This window comes from Geospiza fortis, unplaced genomic scaffold (genome assembly GCF_000277835.1).
Source record: "Geospiza fortis unplaced genomic scaffold, GeoFor_1.0 scaffold72, whole genome shotgun sequence".
NCBI classification, from domain to species: Eukaryota; Metazoa; Chordata; class Aves; order Passeriformes; family Thraupidae; genus Geospiza; species Geospiza fortis.
This window is the reverse complement of record NW_005054338.1, coordinates 102,048-124,795: the sequence shown is the minus strand read 5'-3', so window position 1 is coordinate 124,795 and position 22,748 is coordinate 102,048. Positions and strand designations below refer to the sequence as shown.

The 22,748-nt window shown below is 39.2% G+C and overlaps 1 long non-coding RNA gene across 1 annotated transcript in view; it reads right to left on the bottom strand.

Annotated features, from left to right (window-relative positions):
* Window positions 1-1,968: 1,968 nt before the first annotated feature.
* The window catches only part of LOC115948000, a 37,500-nt gene continuing 16,720 nt past the window's right edge, over window positions 1,969-22,748 (bottom strand). The window contains exons 2-3 of the long non-coding RNA XR_004081858.1: window positions 4,895-4,997; window positions 1,969-2,038 (exon numbers count right to left, since the gene is read on the bottom strand). This is a non-coding gene — a long non-coding RNA (uncharacterized LOC115948000). The remainder of the gene's footprint in view (window positions 2,039-4,894; window positions 4,998-22,748) is intronic.

The window sequence follows — 22,748 nt, the reverse complement described above, 5'->3', positions numbered from 1 at the left end:
ACTATTATGTCATATCAAGTACGTCAAAGATTGAAAACACACCAAAGATGGATGATGTGATGATCACAGTTGGGACATTCTGCACCAGAAACTGCTTTCCATGAGTATTTAATCAATGCTACCTTTGGAAATATCTATTTAGGCCCAGCAGGAGTGGCATGAGTGGGTAAAAAAACCTTGTGACAGGATGTGTGGGAATGGTTCAATCCTGTATATTTTTAGGAAAAAAGCCTAAATTTTTATGAGCTCTTTAATCTTTATGAGATGTTTTCAGGGAAACCTGGTTTCACATTTGTCTCAGAATTATTCATATCTAAGAGCAGGAATTGAAGATCATTAATAAGTGTATATGCATAATTAAAAAGATAAGGCGGTAAATATTTCCTTCTTTTAATCAGGCTACATACCTGGTGATAGAAACAAACCATTAGAGACAGAATTACTGACTTTGAGTAATAAATCCCACAATTGCTTATTGCTTTATCTCTGGATTTTTGGGTCACTTCCTCATGCTTTTTCTCTTATTAAGAGAGGCATCTCCATTTTTATGAATAAGCTGTAGAACCCATAGCATGTACTGGACTTCTGTGCAAGCAAGAAATAGTGTTTTGTGTTTTCTAGTCTATGCCAATGAAAATTCCTTGACATTGGTAGCTCAAGCACTAGTTAAGGTATATGGGGCTTGCCTTTGTGCAAAAGAACAATTTATGATTTATGGTTTTTGGAGAGGTTTTTTTTTGTTGTTGTTGTAATTGCTCCACTATAAATATGTTTACTTAAAAAACCCAAAGCATTTCCTGCCAAACTAGCAAATTCTGTGTTTTATTACTGTAATAGCCCACATTTTCAGACTTGGGGCCTCAAATAGCCTTTAAGGTATGCAGCAATTTTTGATGTGCTGACCCAACTGATATTTTGATTTATATGGGTCTTCCTATCATGATATATTTTAAATAAAACCACTTAATTCTTAAAATGTAGAATAAAGAATCTAATTTTTAGGACACACTTGTCCTTCAAGAGGTCTGACTCAGGAGCAGATTCAGATCAGTCAATACTTGTAGATTTAATTCCAAAAGCATTGTGTAGCTGAAATGTAATTAATGAGAATTTTCAAAGTACCTTTTGTTCCACTTAGCATCAGAATGAGGGGGGTTTTTTTTGTAGTTTGGCCTTTTGAGCCAAAAAGAAGTCTCAAATTTTCCCTGTTGCTTCACTGATTTCACTGCCTATTACTGTGTTTTGCTGGTGTATCTGTAATTAAGCTATTTATTAATTCCTGTGTCAGAACTCAGGAATAAATGGTGTTTGTGAGAAGTACAGCAAGTGAAAGATATCTGGGGAATGGCTGTGATGACTGTGTGTTATTTGCTCTGTATGGTTTACCACTCCATATTTCCATGCTCTGGGGGATCTCAAGCCATGAGGAAGCTCATTTGCCACCACAGCTGGTTTTTGTTTTGGTTTTTTATTAGTTTCCTATTTACTGTGCTATTTATAGAACATTTGATACATGAACACTTCCTGTTCTGTTAACAATTCATACTAATTTAGCATTCCTTTATGAGCGCACATATTGAAACCTGGGCTTCAGTTCAGCAAGGTATTTGAATGCATGTCTCAGTTTGGAAATCAAATCACCTCAGAGCTGAGCTACATTAATTAATCAAGACAGAAAGCATAGAGGGAGTCAGAAATATGAGAATAACCTTTAAGTAAAAGAAAAATTAGGTTTTCATTGGAAGCTACTGCACCTCACGACAATTTCTGCAGATTGTTGGCAGTCATTCAAAGCCTTTAAGAGCCAGTGAATTTTCAGTAATGGAATTTTACTTTGGAACACTTTACCTTAAATTAGCCATATCCCTATCAATAACAGAAAGGGATCTGCAGGCAGGACTCCAGACTCTTTGGCATGTTGGAGAGCTACGTGCAATGCCTTCTTCTCACTTGCTGTTGCTCTCTTGTGGTTGTTCAGAATCTGCATTGACTCAAACAATTGAGGCAGAACATTCTCATTTCATGAGCAGCAAATGGCCTGCAGGCAAAGTTCAAGTTGTAGCTTTAATCTATACAAAATGTGCATAAAGGTCTTCAAAAGCTCCTTATCTAAGTCCTACTTTTTGACCTTATTTGGTGATTAATAATAAAAAAAAACCAAATATATTGTTATGGCTATATATCTTGTGGTGGATGTCTAAAACAGAAGGTATATGAAAATATTCCTGCATGAACCCCACACATTGGTAATGTAGCATAGGTAGGGGTGTGTGTGTATCTATGTAATTTTTATTTCTAATGGATTTGGAATCAATATATAAATTCTCATTTTCAAGCACCATCCAGTGCCAACTTAGAAATTTAATTTATATGGAATTATATTAAGCTATATTACACTACAGAAAAGGATTTAAGATGCACTTTGGTAAAGTGAGGGCCTTAACAGGGAGCAACTTGCTGAGAAAAGAATTGTCCATTTAATCATTTTAGATAGGCTTGGGACAGAGAGAAAGCAATATTAAGATTTCCATTAATGAAACACTAGGGCTGTGCTTAATTTTAAGCGAATAAACATGTCCCAGATGAACTTGTAGCTGGTTACAAAGTAGATACAAGTTACAAACTACCTATACTGATAAATTCCTTCTTTTTTGTGTCCTCTTAAAATATTTAATTAGCTCTTTACTGAGTTCCTTGAACATTTTCTTGACCTCTTACCCATGTTAAAATACTGATCTTTCTTTGACTCTAGAGCAGCTCTATCGGGAGAGATTGCTCCAAATTTCTCCACATTTTTGCTCCCAGTGTTTAAAGAGCAACATTTTAAATGAAAACTGGTGCTGTATTCAGCCATTTCTATTTTTCTGAAGATTTCTAAAGTTGCTTTGAGGCCCTCTGAACATGGTTTTGCTAGAAAGGAAGGATGAATAGCAGTAGGCCTAAATCTACTCTGCATTATGCTGGGGAAGATTAACTAGAGTGTTTTAAGGGTAGTTTACAGCCACCCCAGCATGCATCATAGTTTCTGTGAAGGTGAAACTAGAGCCAGATTAAAAAGATGCCTGTGACTTTCCCAAATGGCTCATACAACCTGAGGCTGCTTATTTCACCTTCTGTGGTCTGTTAATATGAGCTTGTATTAACAGCAAGCAAACAGAAAGCTCTCTTCTCCTCTCTCTTCCTTATTACTGAAGTTGAGGTTTATTTTAAACTTTATAAAAAATAAATTAGTCTTCCATATTAACAGATTGATCACCTACAACAGGGGTGTGTGGCTGCCCATTCCCAGAAAGAATGGGAGATTTCTGGAGTGCCGTAGGGATCGAGTCTTGTTCATGTTTCTGTCTTCCTCACATAAATCAGGGAGCCAGCCCACCCCTCACTATTAAGAGGTCTCTGCCAAAAAGAAAAGCAAGGAATCTCCTCTAGAATTGTAGAAAAGCTGAAAGGCTGAATGAGTGATGAAATTAACAGCCTGGTAACTGAGGTTGTTTTTCTCAGCATGGCATTTTTAGGTTTTAATTAAATGATTTTACTTTCTTCTGTCTCACATTTTCTCTCCCTATTTCATTTGTTGGCTTCTCCCAGAAGAGAAGCAATATCTGTGTGTTACATTCTGGGGACTGAGGTGACTTCTGTGGCAGTTCAACCTCATTTCAACTTCTGATAGTTTTCTGTATGTGTGCTAATCGTGATCGATTGGTACAGAAGCCAAAATAGTTTGTACTCAGTGCAATAACACATCCCAAACAATATCCAGTCTCCTTTATGGATTTATACCTAGAATGAATCACATTTCCACTATTCCATCAAAATTATATAAATATTAGAGTTTGGGGGCAAGAGGGAGAAGGATGATTTCTTGATATTTTGTTTCCTTTGATAAAAATATTAACAGGAGTCTTTCTTCCTGTTCCCCTGTCATGGATTCTAACTAGGTGGCAGTTTTGAAGTCTGCCATGGACTGAAACATTAACTTATGACTTGAATTCAACACTTGAAAGACTAATTTAACAGCAATTGTAAATGTCACCCGGTGCCTTGAATAGACAGTTCTTAAGGCAGGAGGAACATGAGGTTGCTGAACATTGGCTTTTAAATATTTTGATAGAATTTGACGTTTATTTCTCATGTTAGTGCATCTCAAATATTTTCAAGTCAGCCACAAAGAGATAAGTGGATGAACAAGATCTGAGGTTACATAAAATTAGTTATAACTAAGGAAAACCAAGTGGGTTTTTTTTTCCTGAAATGTGGAGTGTTTCATAAGTTTAGATCACATCAGTCATTAATATCTGGAAGATGCTTACAAATGGTGATAGTGAGGGTATAGGGTATATATCCTAATTAGAAATGAAGCTCCATGTTTTTCAACATCCACTAAAAAAAAAATTTATTTTTATCAGTTTCAAGTTCTGTGTAAATACACTAAGTCACAAGAAGATGAAAGCAATTTAGTTTTGTAGCATTATTTATATGGTTTTAGAACAGACTTGGGATTTTTAGGTTTACTAATATAGCTTTGCTTATAATGAGCTCTGTAACCAAGGGGGGAAATCCTCAAAGAAAATCCCCCCACAAACACAATGAAAAAAATTTTCCCACCAAGTGAATAATTAATGAATATTGTGTTTAGACATTTCATTTCCATCTTTTCACTACCAAAAGCAAAAAGTATTTGGGCTGCTGCTGCCTGAGCCTGCTATTGGTGAGTGACAGGGACCTTAGAAGTTTCATGAAATAACTCTATAGGAAAGTCATTAATGAAATGCTAATTAAGCACTTAACTGCCATGGAATCTGTACATTTTTACGTGATTTTTCACTATCCCACATATTTTCCAGAATCAAAGACAAAATCTAAAGTAAAACCAGAACTGAATGTATTTACTTACCAGGTTACCATTTTGGGGATGATCATAAACCACTGGAACAAATTGTTCAGAAAAATTGAGTTGTCTGTTGACTGAGGTTTTTGAACCCAGGCCAGGTGCTGTTCTGGAAAAAAATTGTTATGCAGAAAAGAAGATATGAAGCTTAAATCAGGTAGTGCTTGAGGAATGTTTGAGTTTGTTAAACAAGCATTGGACATGCTGAGCTCACAGTCTGCTTGGATTTAATAATCTAAACCCCAAGATTAATTGAATCCCATCTCGACATCAACACTGCAGAATTCCATGCTGAAGATGGTTGTCCAGGATTCCTTTATAACTTGGGAAATGAATAAACACCTCTAGTCATGATTCATCTCACCCTAATGTAGACACCTGAAAGGATGCTTATTTTTCTCCACGGAGGAGTCTAGACAGGTTGTTTAGCCATAAATGGTATATACATCTGAACTGAGGCAAAATGAAATGGAACCATGAATCCAAATGTCTTGTCTGTACAGCATATATGCTTATACATTATAGTATATATACAACATATATATATTTTCAGTGTGTGTGTATCTGTGTATTTCTCCTGGTGTTTCCTGGAAAAGCAGGTAGTTTCCAGGCCAGTGGAACCCTCATGATAACCTCTGGTCACCAAAAACCCTGTAAAACTAGCCTGGGACTTTGGGTGAAAGGTTTCCATCATTTTCCCTGGATGCTAGATGGCAGCATTGCTCTTCCTAAACACCCTAGTGGAAAATAGGGACAATGACAGTGCTCTGATGATCTGAAGAGCAGAATGCTATCAGTAATGAAAATTCAGATAACCTAAACAGTAATAAAATTAAAATATTATGTTTATGAGGGGGTTGTCTGGAACAGAAGGAGCATTGTATTTTCTTCTTTCCTGCTTACCTAACAGCTGAGAATAGCATTGCTCCTATTTTATATCTACATTATTAATCTTCAGGATCAGGCCTCTGACATGTCACTTTCTTGTGATTTTTAGCACTCAGGATTAGCAGTGATTTTGCTAAGGGGGTGGGTGAACCTTGCCCCACTGAAACAAGAATTTAAATCTTGCATGACTTTATCACAAATGATCAAGGCAGACTTGGTTGTCTCAGTTCAGGTTAGTGGATAAGCATCTACCTCATGGAGTTCTTGATCCAAAAAAGTGACTCTACTGAGCAAGATGACCCTGAAAAAGAACCTGAGTTCTACAGTGGGCCTGGCTTGCCTAATCCCCAAGTGATTGGGCTCAGGCAGTTATGTCACCCTCTACTATTTGTTTCCAAACTTTGAAGGAAAGCAGTGGTGGAAAAGGAGAACTCAGGCACAAGAGAAAGGTTTTGGCACAGTTGGGAATAGAAAAAAGAGCTGGTTGATAGCTTGGGGGTAGGCAACTCCCCCACATTTGAAGGGGTTCTCCAGCTGGGGACTGGTGTCAAGTGATACTTTTGGACCCTGATCCCAGCCCCAGGCACTGGGAAGCTGCAGATCTGCCTAAACTAACAAAAGGGGGAGTTCAAAAGGAGCTGAGAGATGCCAAGAGGGTAGGAAATCAATGCAAGATCAAAGTCTCAGGATGGATGGAGGCTGAACTGGTTGCTTTGAAAGAGGATGCTGGGGGAGTTGCTGTATGTATTGATCAGATTTTATTGCAGCATTCTGGAGAGGATGTACTCTTACAAAAGCTTGGGAGTGAACCATCCCTGTCCTGCAGAGAACAGAGGTTCTCTTGCTGGAGCACAAGGAGATGTGCCTGGGATGGTGATGTCAGCAGGATGTCAGACTGACGTTTCAGGGCTGCTCTGATGCCTTCTAGGACTTGCCCTTCTCTGATAACCTTCTCTCTTCATTTGAGCAAAACCATGCTGAAGTCTCTGTGGTTTCTGGGATTCAAGTCCTTCCTGTTGTAGCAATGATAGAATAGGATTCCACAATAATTTGTGTTGGAAGGGACCTTAGAAATTTATTCCACCCCCCTTCCATGGGCAGAGACATCTTCCACTATCCCAGGGTGCTCCAAGCCCTGTCCAGCCTGACCTTGGACACTTCCAGGGATCCACAACTTCTCTGGGCAACCTGTGTCGGGGCATTACCACACTCACAGTAAAGAATTTCTTTCTAAATGAATACTGTGTGGTTTTTTCAAGGCACTCAGGGACAACTATGATCCCTGAAAACTCAATTAAAAACACCCAGATTTTTCCTTTAAATCAGATCTGAATCTGTCACATGGTTAATAGAAATAGGTACGTCTCTAGTGGGCCTCGTGTATTTCTAATAGAGTCCAAACACACAGCAATTTTCTCTTGGGTTCTATGCAGGAAGAACATGAGAAAACACATTTTTATTGTGAGGTTAACCCAGCACTGGCATAGGTTGCTGAAGGACATTGTAGAGTCTCCCTCCTTGGACATATTAAAAAGCTGGATGTGGTTTGGATGTGGTCATGGGCAGCCTGCTCTAGGTGACTCTACTTGAGCAGGACAGAAAAAATTACTCCAGAGGTCCCTCTGAACCTCAGCCAACCCCTGACTGTGTTATCCCTATGTAAGGGTAGTTCAGGGAGGGAAGAGCTGAATAGGCAAAGCAAAAGCTGTGTACTCAAGGAAAACAAAGCAACAAATTCAGCATTTCAGCACCAATACAAAACACTGCCCCACACCAGTGCTTGGGAGGGAAATTGGCTCTACCCTAGACAAAACAAGATAATGGGAATGGGATAATAACCAGATAAAGGGATAATGAGAAATATTTTATAAGTTCATTAGACTTTTCTAGCATTCTGATAGTTTCCTTATAGTAAAACCTAGCTAGCAAGGTAGTGCAATAATCCTTAGTGATGTGAAGTACAGGACTATTGGGGATTTGCTAACAGTAATAAAAGCCAATTTTTGCAGTTGGACAAATTGAAGATGAACTGTCCTGGGGCCTCTGTAGGAGAACTCCTATCAGTGGACTTTCCAATGCTAAGACAGTTTCTCCAGGATTTCTAAGACTTACCCAAATCCTGTGACTCTTTTGTTTCCCTATAAACGCTACTTTCCATCTAGGATTTTATTTTTGGTGAAAGGAGAAAAGCTGTTTAAATGTTTTCTCTGCCTTCCCCCACGATTCTTCTTTTCCTTTCAAGAAATCAATGGCATGACTCATTTCCCACCCTGTGACTTGTTCCCTTGGGCCAAAGCTCCAGGAGCTTGGCCACTGTGTCCTACAGCTTCCTCCCAGCTTGCTTGCTCAGGTTTCCTCCTCAGGCAGTGGACATGGTGAGCAACTCTTTGTCACTGCCATAGGGGCGGGGATGAGATCACAGCCTGAACATGGGAATTTGTGAAAGCTGCTGGATCCTGACATGTTCAGTCCCTCTTTCCTGCAATAGTTCAGAGCTTGTATTTCTGCGGACAATTCCTCTATTCCTATGCTGACTTGGGTCAGAAAAGTCCATTTTGAGTGTTCTTGATCATCACAGGTGGCTCCCAATGCCTTCCCTCTCTAAAAGCATGAAATCATGAGATACAGCTGTAACACAATTCAGAATTAAGCTAAGATGAACCATTGCTAATTTGTCAACTGTCAGCACCTTATCTTGTAATTCTGTTTACTTTGAGGGGTATGCCTTTGGGACATATTTAAAACAGAGACTCTTGACTTTTGTTTAATGAAAATCTTAGTGGTCTTTAAAGTATGAGGAATTCCTTACCCTGAGCTAAGTTTCTGTGGGGAAACTTTTCAGTTTTTGATAAAAATTTTTGGTGATGAGAAAATCTAGAGTGTGGTTCCACTGTTCTCCTCCTAGAAACCTCTTTTTCTTTAATTAAGAAAAGCATTTTTTTCCCTATAAAACACCTGTCACAGTATCTTTTTAATCAGACATTTAAAAACAAAATTAAATGAGATTGGAGTATTCTTCCTCCTTTTCTCCCTTCAGCACACTTGCCTGGCAAATAATGTGACTTTTCTCCCTTCAGCACACTTGCCTGGCAAATAATGTGACTTTTTTATTAAAATTATGGAATTCTGTTGATTGGTATGGAGCCCTGACTATTTTATTTGCACGGCTAGAGTGTCCCATTGTCTATTTTAATTTTATTGAATGAGATTGCAATTTCAGTAAAGACAACCACACAATCATATTTCTCGTGGATCTTGTGCCAATAATCTGATCTTTGGCCCTGCAAATGTTTAACAAAATATAACTTATTTCACCCAGCTTCCAAACTTTTGGCTTTTGCTTTCCTGTTTGAGAAGGAGGAGGTGCATTTAAATCCTGATCTTTGCCTTTTATTTGAACCTATTTGTTCAACTTTTTTCCCCCAGCTAGAAGGGTGCTCTGAATCAAAATTTCAGTACTAGCTGATATTAGGTTCGTTGAAGATTTTTTTGGGGGTGGGGGGAGGAGGTTCCTGTTTTTCCCTGCTCTTCATCTTGCCTTGCTGGGGATGTTTCTCTCCATATGTGTCTGTAATGCCTGCCCCCGATACACCAGAAGAGGGCAGTTGGAATAAGCTTATTTCTAAAGCATATGGAACACGTTCTGGAAAAACATGAGGCCAGGGAAAATGCAGCTGTGGAGCACAAGCCCTACCTGAGGCCAACTGTGCTTTGTGTACATACTGTACAAACTGGGAGAGAGCACACAACACGGGATGGAGAGCTGGATTAGCACCTCCTTCAATCTCCAGGCAGATGTTCAGCTCCATGTACCCTGTCAGCTCTGTACCAGGTCATGACCAGTAACAGGATGAGGCCTTGCTGCAGCCAAATGTGTTGAAAACAAAGTCAATTTAATCAGAGAAACAGTTTAGGCAAGTTTGACTTTTCAGTATCATCACTCAGGGAAGATTTCAAGCTTCACAGAAGCATGGCCAGCAGGTTTAGATTGGATATTAGGAAGAAATTCTTGCCTGTGAGAGCGGGGAAACCCTGGCACAGGGTGCCCAGAGAAGCTGTGGCTGCCCCTGGATCCCTGGAAGCATCCAAGGCCAGGCTGGACAGGGCTTGGAAAAATTTGGGGTAGTGGAAGGTGTCCCTGCCCATGGCAGGGGGGGAACTGGATGAGCTTTAAGGTCCTTCCCAAACTGAGCCATTCCATGATTCTATGACATATTTGAGGATTGCTTCAACCCACTTATGGCTGCAGGAAGACCAGCAAGGGAAAAGGGACTCCTTCAAAATAAAGCATGACTGCCATGGTAGAGTGATGTTTTAGAACAGGGCATCCAAAATGTGTGAAGGGTCTGGAGGGGGAAGGATTGTGAGGAGCAGCTGAGGGCACGTGACCTGTTCAGCCTGGAGGAGACTGAGGGGAGAACTTGTTGTGGTCTTCAACATCTTCATGAGGGGCAGGCACAGATCTTTGCTGTCTGGTGACAGTGACAGCACCCAGGGAATGGCTAAGTTCCAGGGGAGCTCTAGGCTAGGTATCAGAAAAAGCTTCTTCTTCCAGAAGGAGGTCAGGTACTGAACAGTGTCCCCAGGGAACCATCAGCCTGACAGATCCTAAAAAGTGTTTGTACAATGTTCTTGGGCACAGGGTGTGACTCTTGGGGTGTCTGTCCGGGGCCAGGAGCTGGACTCGATGACCCTGATGAATCCCTTCCAACTCAGCAGATTGTGATTCCATGAAAATAGAGCAAAACGTCTGTACACACTAAGGAATGAAGGGATTGAGAGGATCTCTGTGAAAAAGAACTTGAAAGCAGAGTAAAAGGTAATGTCAGAAAAGCTACATAATTTGACAAGTGACTTTTAGATAAAATGTTTCTTTTCAAAAAAGATACTTTTTATTCACTAGCAAAAAAAGAGTAGACGCTGTGGAATTTCCTTTCCTTTCTAATGTTCCCTCAGTCCCTGCAACCCAGTGTTATGTCCAATTTGGCTATTTTACAAGCACATCTTAATTTACAAGAACAGCCTTGTGTCTTCCTCCCGAGACTGAAAAGTTCACCTGAGGTTCTTCACATTATCAACTATAAAAATATTCCACAAGCAAAATTAATTGATAAAAATTGATTGATTGATACCAGGATCAGATAATGAGCCCAGAGAGTTTGGGGCTTTAGGTAGGCATCATTGGGAGGGTCCTCTATTTCAAATATTTGCGCTTTTGGCTCACAAAGAAATGCAAATATAGTTGGATATTCAGATTCTATGTTGAAACTTGTAGACCAGGTATTTTTAAAGCACTTAGGAAAAGGGCTAAAACATAAAGAGTCTGAATAGACATCAATCATCAAATCTCCTGCAACTCTTGCTTGCAAGAGATGCAAGAAGCAGCGTGACTTTCCACGGCAGGTTTGCATTTTCTAATGTTTTGCAAAGTCCACGTCAACAATCATGTGGGTTTGCTTTCTTATAAAATCTTTATTGTGGTTTAGCTCCAGTTTCAGTACTGTTCTTGGATTGGAAGTATGCACCAGCTCATCAGCCAGAATGCTTTTCTCTGGAACACATTTTTTTCAATTTCAGAACAGAAACAGCAGTAACTTTTTTTTTTTTTGCAGATCTGTCTTCATCTTTTGTTATCACATTTTGTTGCACAGCCACGTTCTAGAATGCACACTCAGTGATGTCAAAAGAGTTTTGCTTTAGACATGTTGTTACAAGCAAAAAATGATTAGATGTGTTGGAGTCCAAATAGTTCTCAGTTCATGCATTCTCAATCCATCAATACCGTGTGTTTTAAACAACTCATTTGGAAGGGAGCCCAGCATGCTGACTTTATCAGGAGTATTACGTGCATTTTTAGACTCAGGCACATACAGTCCTTATGCGCAGAAGAAAAATCCTCCTGCACGGCCAAGATCATCTTCTGTGTTACAGCAGCACTGTCTGGAGCAGCTGTGCTGGAAATCTGAATGTGTGCTGCTCATGCATGGATATTTCCTGAAACTCTAAGTTTGTATCCACAGTGAATGTGGCTGTGGGGGGCACTTACCCATGAACATTTTTTAGCTGATCCAATATCTCTGTGTTCATTGGCTCATGGAATGGCTTGGGTTGGAAGGGACTTAAAGCTCATCCAGTGCCACCCCTGCCATGGTAGGGACACCTCCTACTATCCCAGATGGCTCCAAGCCCTGTCCAGCCTGGCCTTGGGCACTTCCAGGAATCCAGGGGCAGCTGCAGCTTCTCTGGGCACCCTGTGCCACTGGTGTTTGAGCCCTTAAAGCAAATTTTTGCATTGAGGATGTGGGAAAGTGTCCTCAGATATCAGTGATTTGAGGAGCTAAATTTTGACCTGAAGTGGGCATGATCATTCTTATCCCCAGTGTTGCACTCAGTTTAGACCCTTTGTACAGTAAATATGGCTCAGATTAAATTACGGCTCTGTGCACCTGAAGAAACCAATGGTATGTGTTTGTGTCACAATGCTTCCATCTTCTGAGAGTGAAAAAAAGTAAGGCAAGAAACAAGTTTGTTTTCAGTTCATGTTTGTTTGCTTTTTTTCTCTGAGTTGTGATTCACTTCTGGGATATTTGTGCTGTTTGCAACCAACTTGACTGTGGTTGTTCATGAGGAAGCAATCAGGTAAAAATGTGCAATTTGAAAAGGGAAACAAAGGTTCTTCACAAGAGAACACTTCTTTTGATGATACTGACCCTTCTGATGGCCAAATAGCATTTGTTTGGCTGATAGTAAATGGCAGTTTTCTGATTTTGAATATACAGGAAGAAAAGTTTACTTTTCAGTCTTAGAGTGGCTGTTTAAAAAGTGATAGTACATAATATAATTTAATTTTTTCAACCACTTTAGACAGATTTATGATAGGCCAAAGGACCCTGTATAAATCTTGTCTTGAATGGAGTGCAAACCTTTTTCTCACTGAAGCCTGTGGACAGCAGTGTTAGGGCAATGTTGTGTCCTGTGTGCATTTGTGTTCAAAATTAGATAAGGATTTTTGTTCACCAAGATTGTACTTTGAAGTGGTCCCAACACCATGAATTATCTCATTGTAGGTGCTTTACTGGATTTTATATGGCAAACACTTGAAATGCGCTGTCATTCCACATTAACATGCTGCTCTCTACTACAGTAATGTCTGATGATCTCACAGGAGAGAGAATTTTACAGAACTGAACCTTTAGTCTGCTTTTGTTTCACTGCCAAATTGTTTTATATTGAGCTTCTCAACAGAATTCAGAAAGAAAAACCAGTTAGGATTTGAAAAGGCTTTGTGGAAAAATTCATTGAACTGTCTACACAATACAGAGTCCTTAAACTTAAACCTGTTTGGTTTTGTATCTTTTTCTGTTTACAGTAGTACCTTTGTTCCTTTCAGGGTTTTCATTAAAATACTGGTGAATACTCTGATGAATCCTAGTCCCTGACATGATGGGGAAGCAGGGAAGGTACAGCCCAACAGTGCAGCCATTTGTTTAGTGTATTCCAGCAGAATTTCCAGCAAAATATTTTGAAATAATAGGGATTATGATCCAAAGCTGGCCAAGAATCAGAGTCTTGCATAACCAAGAGACTCTTTTAAGTTTTTTTTCCATTTTTTTATCATGTACCCAAAAAAGAGACATAATGATCCTTTCTCTGTTCTGAAGTATCCTTCACTGGAAACGTCAGGAACTGTGTCTGCTCTTCAATGATCTTCAATGAACTTTGAAATCCATTTTAGAGGTAATAGTAAACTTGAAAAGGGAAATTGAGATGAGTTTTTCTTTACAGGATCTATGCTGGAAGGAGAGGGTATCCCTTAAGCACCTTCTGTGCAGAAGTTACCTCAGTTATTCTAGAACAGATTCACTGTGTTCATTTACATCAAAAAATCCTCTCATTTAAGAGAAAGTTTGTGTCCTTACTTCATCTCAGCTGGGGATGTTTATGATCTCTTAATCAGGGCAGGATGACCTGCAGTGCTTCTTGTCTGGACTCCACAGTGTCCCGTAATATATCCAAAGTCCCAGCACCTGCATTATGGTCATTTTGGAGTATTGAATAATGCAACGTCAAGCTGAGATACTGAGCATGCAGAGTGAAGGGCTGAAGGAAATCTTAGGAATTCTAATTCATAAGGAGTGATACTGAGTCCAGTCTTATAGGATCACTTGAAATGCTGATGTATTGATGCCAAAAGGGGCTCCCAGCTCTTCTATCAAAGAGTTTTCATAAGGATGACTTACTCAACATGTAGTGATTAGCTCAATACTTCTAGAATAAAGACTAAATCCACTAAAAAAAAACCACATTGGAGAGAAGGAAAAATCAAAATGTATGTCTGAAAAATAGCAGATAATGGGATTTGGATTCCAGCCTTATTTTGCAGTGGATGTATGCTATTTTTTGTGTGATGTACATTGGATTTGTTTGTTGTGGGGTTTTTGTTTGTTTGGGTCTGGTTTTTTGTTTTGGGGTTTGATTTTTTTTTGTCTTTCCTTAGGGTTTGATGTGGCATTCAATTCTTGAGATGTTGAAAGTGTAACACCTTGAAATCACAGCAGAAATGCCATTTATTTTCACTTTAGTCTGGGTAAAGCTGAGCTATTGCTTTCTTCCTTTTCCTTTTTTCCCCCCATTGGGAACACAAATTAGTCCATTTGAATGAAATAAATTGCTGCTTTAAAATACACTTTAGGAAACCTTGAGCCAAAGCTGTTTTGAGCAGCAGTAAGGTGGGCAGATCTTTGCCAGATGTCTCCATCAGCCTTCCTCTTTAGCATCCCCTGAGGGAAGGAAAGCAGGACAGAATCCCAGTTTTCTGGCAGAGTGTGGACAAGGCACAAAGGAGATTTCTTGGTGGCCCTTTGGAAAATGGGAAAAGCAGCTGAGGGTCCTGCAAGGCAAAGCACAGCAAGGAGAAACGGAAGCAGAGGGGAAGCCATCAACCCACTCACCTCCTGGGAAGGGCATGGAGATAATCAGGGACTGTTTGGGGGAGGACTTTGTTTTGGGGAGGGGAAATCACAACTGAAGGAGAGATGAAAATGTTTATTTGTTGACACTGAGCACAAATGATGATTCTCCCTGCAGATCCATCTGAAATTAGAGCGGGATCTCTGTGTGGGTGGGAAGCAAGAATTTATAGTCGTTAAAGTTTTGTGCATTCTGGGTGAGTGGGGAAATGGCTAGCACTCTGTTCATGCTACTCAAATAAAGGTGAAAAATCCTCCAGCACCTCACAGGCTCAGCTCCAGCGTTGGATTGTCAATATAATTGTCAGGGAAGCCCTGTGGTATTACCTAGTTGCTATTAATTAGTATTAATTTTCAACATGGCTTGGATTGGAAGGGACCTTAAGGATTCTTTAGCTCCAGCTTCTTTATCCTAATATTCAGCTTTTTTTTTTCCTTGGCTATGTTGTGTGTAGTGCCTTTTACATGCACATCCAGTGTAAAACATGAAGAGGCAGGCAATGAAATATTTTGACCTTGAACCTAAAGTTAGATTAAATCAGTAAATCTCACTCGAATGGCAATTTTTTGGGTCCTATGCTGCTGTTAGTCTAGATTAGAAAAGGAGTTTTTGAGAACAGATAAGCCCACCTGTAGGATCACATAATCAAAACAGATTACCTGCTGCAAATATTTTCTTTCCTTAATGAAAGGGCCTAAGTGCTGCAATGGATTTCCCTGATAGACTGTGGGATTGTCACTGCTGGGGATCTCCAGAAAAGTCATTGTAAGGCTTTATGGGAAGGAGGAAGGGAGAAATTAATTTAAAATCTTCTTCATAAGAATATTTGAGAATATCCATAGATTTTTTTTGTGTAGTGGTCTTGTAACTCTGTGATTATTTCCCACTCAAATAACTGCATCATGTTACCTGTTTCCTAAATCCTTTAGCTTTCTTATTTTAAGTGTTTGCAGTAGATATCTTCACAATTACTCTATATTAGCTTTATTTAAAGCTATTTTTTTAAAATATCATTTGGGACCAAAAAAACACTTAAAATTAATGTGGCACAGCCTCTTGTCCCATGTGTTTATCCTTGCTCATCTGGTTCACACATGGGACATCTTGGCAAAGGACCTTGTTACAAGCACTGGAGACTTCCACATGATGAAGCTTTTTTATATACCCTACGTTCCCTAATATCAATTTTAACCCAGTCCTTAAATTTTAACGCTGTCTGTGTGAATAATGTTCTGGAAAGAAAAAATTGGAATCATAGAATGGTTTGGGTTGGAAGACACCTTAAAGGTCATCTTTTTCCAACACCCCTGCAGGGACCTTCCCCTATCCCTGGGTGCTCCAAGCCCTGTCCAGCCTGGCCTTGGACATTTCCAGGGATGTAGTGTTTCATTTCTGCCGGATCTATAAGAAACAATTATATTCAATATGATCTGGTTTGGGGGTATGTGAGCAGCCAGGTCTTGAGTACCAGCCCTGTGTGTGATTATGAACATTTCTCTGTTGGAAAGCAAGTCACAAAGTGATTTGAGACACCTGACAAATAGATTTGAATCAACACTTCTTGGAAAAGAAAAAGAAATTAAAAAAAAAAGAGTTGTAAAAGCCTATACTGAAAAATATCAACTTTGCCCTGCTTGTGTTTGTATTGGTGCTAATGAAACATTGAAATGTGTCATATTACATTGCACTGATGACACAGCTTTTCCCCATAAGATCTACAAATGTAGATGAAATCTTTCTTTGCCAAAAGCTTCCCTTCTTGCCAAGTACATTGAACCATTCCCAGCTTACTGGATGAATCCAGTCATATGTAAGTACAATTATTTTCTGACTAAGGATCCAACCAAGTTGATAAACTTATCACATTTCAATATAAATCTAACACAGTTTTTCAATGAATCCTCCCAAATTCATCGCTTCTGTCAAGATGATGCACACCTTATGTTACTTTGCTATGAAGCTGAGTATTGAATTACACTTAATGCTGCCAAACAGGCAGAAGTGGTGACATTTTACTCATAGAACTGAATAATTAGACAAATTGCTACTTTTATGGTCATCCTAAAAACCCAGAATGTGTGTAGTCTAAGGTACACAACATAATCTTTTCACACTGCAATGGCTTTACCTGCAATTCCATCCTTCAAAAAATGAGAATTCCAGACAACTTGGAAATCAAAAATTGTACTTCAAGCTGGAGATCTTGAAATAATTAGATATTTAATGCACTGAAATAAGGGCTAGAGGAAGGGGGAGCTCCTTAGCTTTTGTTTTTCTGAAAAATATGTTGTAAAATATGCAGTGTTGCTCAGTATTCAGTATCATAAAACCTATGTAGGGCTGGTGCTTGAAAGGTATGGAATGCAGCCCTGGTCATAACTTGTCCTTTTTTCCTCTGCCAAATTTGTGCTGGGATTGACCACATAGAGCTCTCCAGAATGAATCTCAAATTTGGAGAGAGAAATGCATGGTTTTTCACATCAATGTGGAAACTTGAACGGCTGTGGGAAGCTTTGTGTGCTGCAGAGAACTAAATTTGCTGGAAGAATAACATAATTTTCGTTTGACATTAGAGGTCTTCAAGAATCCTGAAAAGATGTGTTATGGATAGGGAAATTGGATTGCAGATACAAAATACTCCTGGTGAAAATTCATCCACAGGATTGGCAATGAGTGGTCCTAATTCTGGTTTTGCCACGTACATGAGTAACTCATTTCAACAAAGACACGAAAATATATGAATGTAAAACTGTGTATGAAGGATGGAGGAATTTTCAGGGCTGTGAGTGGAAAGGTCATTCTGTCCTGAGAGTGAATCCAATTAAATTCTGTGCTAAGGCCCAGGAACCTGATTGGCATGTAGACTAAAGCCAAGCTCAAGTCTTCCCAGAGAATTTACTGACAGCCATGAATTCTGAGAGCTTCAGGCAATGATTTTTCCAAGTTGTGTTGGAGTACTTTAGACTACGTGGACTGAAGAAGTTAAAAGTTGTAGAAGGAGAAGGAGGGGAGATTCATGAGTGGAGATCTTTTCCTGACACTGTAATTTCCAATGCAACAAAAAAAATGCAACCAAACAATCCCATTCTTCATCATAAATCAATAACAACCATCATTCCATAACATTTTTATTATTCTGATAACAGTTTGGCATTTTTGCTTTGGCTCAGTGAAGTTTTTCCTATCTATTGCCTGCCAGGAGAAGAAAAGTTCCATAATTTCAATCTACTGGAAAGTGCTTCTTTCTGATTATTAGTGAATGTACACACAGGATGATTTCATGTTTTCTATTCTGAATTTTGCTAAATAAGGCAGGATGATGATACAGGTCACGAAAAGAAATTGTTATGACAACAATAATAATAGTTTATTCTCCCTTTTTATTATGGAATTTATCAATTTTTATTATGGAGTTATAGATTTTGAAAGGTGACAATGGTGCAGGAGAGTTTTTAAAGGTATCCACAGTATTCTGTACAGGCAAAAAGCCATTTAAATTGTCACCAAAAAAAAAATCCTACTGGTGACCTGCTGGAGAGGACAAATCTCCCTGCTCTTGCCCCAGCCTTTGCATCTTACACAAATCCAACCATGGCATTTTAGATCTTGTGCTAATTGTAACTATGTGCATGTAATGCCCTGGCAAGTTTATTTTAATGATTAAATATCTTTTTCTTAAGTCTGGAAAATGGCCTTCAGCCTAATGTGTGTGACTGCAGGTTTATCTGTAATCTCACATGCCTGCTATTTTCTCATGCTCCAGATACTTCTGCAAGGAAACAAGAAAACTGATGTATTGCATAGTGATTGCCATCTATTTAAATCAGGTTTTGTTTAAATCTGATTAACTCTAGGTTTACTTCTTTTATATGTCCAAGTCACAGTTGGGCTTGCTTTTTCTTCTCTTTCAAAACACTATAACCCACCAAACAATGAGGAAAAAAAGGTTAATTTGAAACCATTTTCATTGTGTTTTGCTATGGATGTTTGTACCAGCAAAAGAAAAGGCTGGGCCTGCCTGCATTTTCCACTCCTGATGTTGGTTTAAATTAATCAAATTCTTCTCTCAAGCACTGGCAAGTCCACACACACACCCCCTAAATATTAAATGTTGACTTGTGGAGAAAGAGCTCGGGAAGCAAGGATGGGTCAGAAATTTCCCTGCATTGAAGCCAATCTGGCATAAAACATAAACTAGGAAGACAGTGAAGTTTGTTAGGCCTGGTGCTTCAGAACAACTTGCAGAAATAAATGACATTTTAGGTTCATTTGGAGGTCCATGGAAGTTCTTGTGTTATTTAACTGGTTTGTTTACTCCAAATAACTGTGTTGGTTCCTTTTTGTGTATTACTTGTACCACAGATATGTCACGGCAATACTTTTGTGCCAACAGTAACTTGTTTGTGGGGTTTGGTTGTTTGTTGGTCAATTGGTTTTTAGCATTGTAAAATTTAATCAGCTGAAAAGCTGGTTTTTAACGACTTGGATTTGAAAACCAGTTAATTCAAAACACCAAAGCAAAGCCTGGGAGCTCACATAGCAGGCTGGGATTGTTCTCTCTCAATTCAATAGATAAAGCAAGGTAGTCATGGTTTTGCAGATTGTTTCAGGGGGAGGGGTAGGACTATGAGGCTCAGAATTGAGCCAGAGGTGAATGGGGTCAAAGTTCTTTCTGCAAACCATAAGGGTTTTGAGAAGGGAGCTTAGAAAATTAATGAAGAGAACATGGCCCTTATCTCAAATCTGTGAGACTTGCAGTATCTCCTACAGTAAATGGGAAAGAACAATATTATTTTTTTTTTCTGGGCAAACACCAGTTTCAGCCTCAATACAATAAATCTGTAAGCATTTCAAATGCCATCACTTTTTAAGTGTTTGTCCTCAGTCTGATTTTAAAAAGGTCTTTTCTAGCAGTGTTGCAAGGTGAGAGGAGTTCAAACTGGTCAGATTTCCTTACCTCAAATGTCGATTTAATGGCTTAAATTGGGGCTATGCAAGGTTACATAGGAAAGGTACAGATTGAAACTTACACAGCCCAAGGGGTTTAGGAGAATGGTTCCTGCATGGTGGGAGAAGTGGCATTTCAATCAGTTTAAATTAACAGAGCCACTGGAAGATGGACCTGTCTCACATCTCCTGTTTCCTCTTCCTACCTTGAGTGAGCCACTTCTGTTCGCTGAATCAGCTGAAATGCCAGCAGAAGGTATATAGAAAGAGAAATTAATTCAGTATTTGGACTCTACTGTGAGGCACGAGCTGATGATGTGATGTAAGCACTTCCCTCTCTCCTCTGTTTTCCACTGGTTTTATTCTATGTTTTTTAGTAAGGTGACTGTATGGTAAAACACATGATGGGGTTATGTTTGCTTGAGTTAAAAGTCCATATGCAGTAGGGAACTGGTCCTCTTGGCTGGTTATACCTAAAAAATAGAGATAGATATAGGTATAGATAGCTTTGTTTGTTTGGGGTTATTCTTTGGTTTTGAGCTTGTTTGGGTTTTGTTTTGAATTTTGTTTGGTTTTTGTTTGTTTTGTTGGTTTGGGTTGGGTTTTTTTGCATGAGCTGCACTGCTTTTGTCACCCGGTTCACCAAATAATTTGGTGCCAACTTTAGGATAGGGTGTGCTGTCAGGAAAAAACAGAATAGAAGATACCACTGTTTATATGTGATGGTTTGACCTGATTTTATAAGTCTTTTCCCTTCTAAATGATTCTGTGATTCTTTTCTTGAATATAAGAGTAAGGTTTCCTTCAATTTTCACCTTCTCCCCCTTCTCCTGTATGAAGTCTGCTTTCAGAATGGTTATTTTGCAGATGGAGAGAGCTGAGAGTAGATCCTGCACTGTTAACCTCAGCCCTGCAAACATCTGTCAGCTAATCCATCTACTTTTCTCTAGTAAAAATCAGTTTTTAAACATGGGGTGCCTTCAATTTTTCCTTCTTTGTAGTGAAGACATACTTCCAAGGGTTTTTTGTAATTCTGAGGTTTGGTTACTTCTTAAAAATGAAAGGTGATATTCTCAAGTAAAGCCTTTAGAAAGGAAGAGAAGTCTCTCCACTCCTCCAGCTCCACACATTCCCTTTCATGCTGTTAAGCTCATAATAATAACCAGTGATAATTAAGATAATTAAGCACATAATTTTGTGCTATAGACTTGAAATCAAGACTTGGGAGATTTTCCCTCTCTGTGCTCTTTTAGCCTTTCTGACTGTAAGTGGTATCTGAATATTTTTTTAAATGTAGATCACACACTGTGATTAGATACTGATCATTCTCTTTGGGCCTCTCCAGTTGCTTTCACACAAAGTGATTTCACACAAACCAACAGTGGACAGGGATAACCTAAGAGCGCCTTACATAAATATAGTTCCATAAAAGCCTTGATAACCTCATACCCTGTCTTGTCAACGTTTCCATTACAATGTATTTATTAGTAGAGGCTCAGGTCTAAGAAAGCAATTCTTACCTCTTGGAAGAAGTTGGTAAATGAATACAGAATTTTGATAGCAATATTTTTTTAGAACTCAAGTTAGCAAAAATTATTAATTTTTTTCAGATTCCTGCAATTGGCAAAGAGACAGATTTTTCTCCATCCCTGGATTGAAACAAGGGACTTTTTTTTCAAACAGTTCTGCTGTAGAAATATATAATTATGTGTGGGTAGAACTTGGCGTGGATCTCTTCCCCTTTAGGGATTTGAAGAAAACAAGCCTTTTCAAATACCCTTAATAACATACAGGTAAATAATGAGTTCAGACCAAATAACTGCTAAATATGAGAAAAACAGCATATTTCTACTCCTACTGCAAGCCAGAAAAAGATCAGTGATTACCCATATCCTGACAGTGATATTTTGCACAGACCTCTCCACTGTTTTCAAGTGGGAGATCAGTGCCTAGGCTGATGGCAGGATGTAGACCTTATAAAGTATTTCCTGTTGAAAAGAGCACTTTGGATTATTGCATAGGCTAAAATATCATTTAACAAGCTGGATTATGAAAAGTGGACTTGTACACACGCAGGACTAAGTGTAAACTGACATAAGAGTCCTGATCTAGCAGAAAAAACCTCCCAACTCAGGCATATCCCCAGGTCAGTAAGAAATCTCACTAAATTCCAGGGAGATCTTCATACAGACAGAGTTTGTGGCAAAAGGGACTTGGCTCCAAAGGGCAGTACCTTAACAGCCAAGCCTCATTTTTTTCTTTTTCTGTGGGCATCCCAACTCTAAAGACAAGACAAGAAAGCTGTGGCAGTTCAACCTGGAGGTGAGAAGGTTGTGGCGAGACCTCACAGCACCTTCCAGTGTCTGAAGGGGCTGCAGGGAAGCTGGGGAGGCTCTTCATCAGAACTCTAATGACACACAAAGAACTTCAAACTGAAAAAGGGGAAATTTAGGTTACATATGTAGATAAAATTCTTCCCTGTGGCACAGGTTTCCCAGATGTGCTATGGCTGCCCCATCCCGGAAGTGTCCAAGGCCAGGTTTGATGGGGTTTTATCAACCTGGTCTAGTTCAATATGCTCTCACTCATAGCAAAGATATTTAACTAGGCAACCTTTAAAAGGTCTATTCTAACTCAAAAATTCTGTGTTTCTATGCTCTTTGTCGCTCACAGAGTGCTGCATAGGCCTCACTGTAAGACCACATGTTAGTAATTCCTTGTTATTAATCCCTAGTAGCAATTACTAATTCCTAGTTAGTAATTCATGGTAATAACCTTCAGTTTGGAAGATGGCACAAAATTTAGCTTTTGCTGTTCTAAAATTTTTCCATTTACTAAACTGTAAATCTTTTTTCCTTTTTCCATTCTGTTGCAGCGGCAGTAGAAGTAGAAGCTTTGCCTGGGTTTTCTTTTTTTTCCTGGGATATGTTGATATGTACTATATATTAACAATTATACCCAGGCTGCAGGGAGAACAGGGGAAGGATGATTTTCCCCGGCTTTTCACCCTCTTTTTGTCCTTCAGGCTTGTGGCAACAGCTTTTGGGAATTCTGA